Source organism: Eulemur rufifrons, unplaced genomic scaffold, assembly GCF_041146395.1.
Source record: "Eulemur rufifrons isolate Redbay unplaced genomic scaffold, OSU_ERuf_1 scaffold_362, whole genome shotgun sequence".
Classification (NCBI taxonomy): Eukaryota; Metazoa; Chordata; class Mammalia; order Primates; family Lemuridae; genus Eulemur; species Eulemur rufifrons.
In genome coordinates this window covers 1-2,500 of record NW_027183144.1, presented here as the reverse complement: position 1 = coordinate 2,500, position 2,500 = coordinate 1, and the positions used below count along the sequence as shown (strand labels likewise).

Genomic DNA, 2,500 nt, shown 5'->3' with positions numbered 1-2,500 from the left:
GCTGCGGTTGCGGGCTCCTCGACAACCTCTCCCTCGTACCTCAATACGTGTCCGAAGGTGGGATTTTTTTTTTTTCTTTCCCCCTCCACCACCACCCCCCGCCCGCCGCCGCCTAGCCCGCCTCCGCCGCCTAGCCCGCCTCCGCCGCCTAGCCCGCCTCCGCCGCCTAGCCCGCCGCCGCCGCCTAGCCCGCCGCCGCCGCCGCCTAGCCCGCCGACGCCTAGCCCGCCGCCGCCGCCGCCTAGCCCGCCGACGCCGCCGCCTAGCCCGCCGAAGCCTAGCCCGCCGACGCCTAGCCCGCCTCCGCCGCCGCCTAGCCCGCCGCCGCCTAGCCCGCCGCCGCCGCCGCCTAGCCCGCCGACGCCTAGCCCGCCGACGCCTAGCACGCCGCCGCCGCCGCCTAGCCCGCCGACGCCTAGCCCGCCGACGCCACCGCCTAGCCCGCCGAAGCCTAGCCCGCCGACGCCTAGCCCGCCTCCGCCGCCGCCTAGCCCGCCGACGCCTAGCCCGCCGACGCCTAGCACGCCGCCGCCGCCGCCTAGCCCGCCGCCGCCTAGCCCGCCGACGCCGCCGCCTAGCCCGCCGAAGCCTAGCCCGCCGACGCCTAGCCCGCCTCCGCCGCCGCCTAGCCCGCCGCCGCCTAGCCCACCTCCGCCGCCTAGACCGCCGCCTAGACCGCCGCCGCCTAGCCCGCCTCCGCCGCCTAGCCCGCCGCCGCCGCCGCCTAGCCCGCCGACGCCTAGCCCGCCGCCGCCGCCGCCTAGCCCGCCGACGCCTAGCCCGCCGACGCCGCCGCCTAGCCCGCCGAAGCCTAGCCCGCCGACGCCTAGCCCGCCTCCGCCGCCGCCTAGCCCGCCGCCGCCGCCGCCTAGCCCGCCGACGCCTAGCCCGCCGACGCCTAGCACGCCGCCGCCGCCGCCTAGCCCGCCGACGCCTAGCCCGCCGACGCCGCCGCCTAGCCCACCGAAGCCTAGCCCGCCGACGCCTAGCCCGCCTCCGCCGCCGCCTAGCCCGCCGACGCCTAGCCCGCCGACGCCTAGCACGCCGCCGCTGCCGCCTAGCCCGCCGACGCCTAGCCCGCCGACGCCGCCGCCTAGCCCGCCGAAGCCTAGCCCGCCGACGCCTAGCCCGCCTCCGCCGCCGCCTAGCCCGCCGCCGCCTAGCCCGCCTCCGCCGCCTAGACCGCCGCCTAGACCGCCGCCGCCTAGCCCGCCTCCGCCGCCTAGCCCGCCGCCGCCGCCGCCTAGCCCCCCTCCTCCTCCTCCTCCTCCTCCTCCTCCTCCTCCTCCTCCTCCTCCTCCTCCTCCTCCTCGTCCTCCGCCGGTTTCGTGCCGGGATCCCATGGTCCTTGGGGTTGACCAGATGTCCCGTCGCACTTAGTCTCTGCGGGGCTGGCCCTATCGATGCTATGGAGGGGGATCACCGCCAGGGGGCGCTGCGGTTGCGGGCTTCTCGACTCCCTCTCCTTCCCCACCCCTCCGCTCGCCCGCTCCTCCTTTCTTTACTCCCTATCGCCCCGCCCCCTTTTTTCTCCACACACACGCAATTATCACGCTCACGAACTATCCCGGGACCTGGCGTGACTTTCATCGCAATCTCCCCCCCCCCGGACACACACACATAGAGACACACCCTCCCGGCAGGGAGCACCCTGAGTGGTCGTGCAGATGTCGCTGCTGCATGCGGCCTCCGCATGGGTTCGCTGGTTGACCAGATGTCTGGTCCTTGGGTGGTTGACCGGATGTCTGGTCTGTGGTTGTCATCCTGACAGGGAGGCTTTGGGACGGATTTGGTCTCTCTGGCCTCGCTGCCCCTAGGGGTCACCCTGCGATCGGTATTCTTCTCGCGTGGGGCGAGGGGGCGCTCCGGAGCATTCCTCTCCTCTCGGAGTTTCTGTCTGCAGTCTCTCGACTTGCTCTCACTCCCCTACCCTGCTGTGTGACTTTCTTTTTGGTCCTTTCATTTTATCTATTCTCTCTTTGCCTTTTCCTGCCCGCCTTTCCGCTCCCCCCCCCCCCGGATTCATGGTTTCACGTCACGCGGGTGACGTGCCGACACACCAGGAGGCCCTTCTCACACGTGCGCGTGAACACGCAATCAACACGTTTATGAACTAGAAAGGGATCTGGTGTGACTTTGCTATTATTTCCCCTCCCCTCCTCCCCGCGCTGAGAATGAGTTTCCCCGGGCTCGTGTGCCCGCCTGGGAATCGGCTGCAGACGCCATGGCCCCGGGTCGACCACATGTTGCCCTGGGGTCCACCAGATGTCTCTGGCGAATTGGGGCCCTAGGGTGCTTGTGACGGTGTGGTCACTAGGTGTCGCTCTGGGCTCAGTATTCTTCCTTCTCGCTGTGACTTTGGTCTCTTTTTTTCGAAATTTCTTTCTTTCTTCCTCTTTTGCCCTGTTTCCATTTTCCCTTCTTAATCTCTTTCTCTCTTTTTGTTGCTTTTTTTCCACGGCAGATGGGTGATGTGTGTGTGGAGGAAACGCGGCGTCAG

The 2,500-nt window shown here is 69.8% G+C and overlaps 1 pseudogene; it reads right to left on the bottom strand.

Moving 5' to 3' along the window:
• Positions 1–2,033: 2,033 nt before the first annotated feature.
• LOC138380328 (small nucleolar RNA U13) lies at positions 2,034–2,125 on the bottom strand (annotated as a pseudogene).
• Between the last annotated feature and the right edge of the window lie 375 nt (positions 2,126–2,500).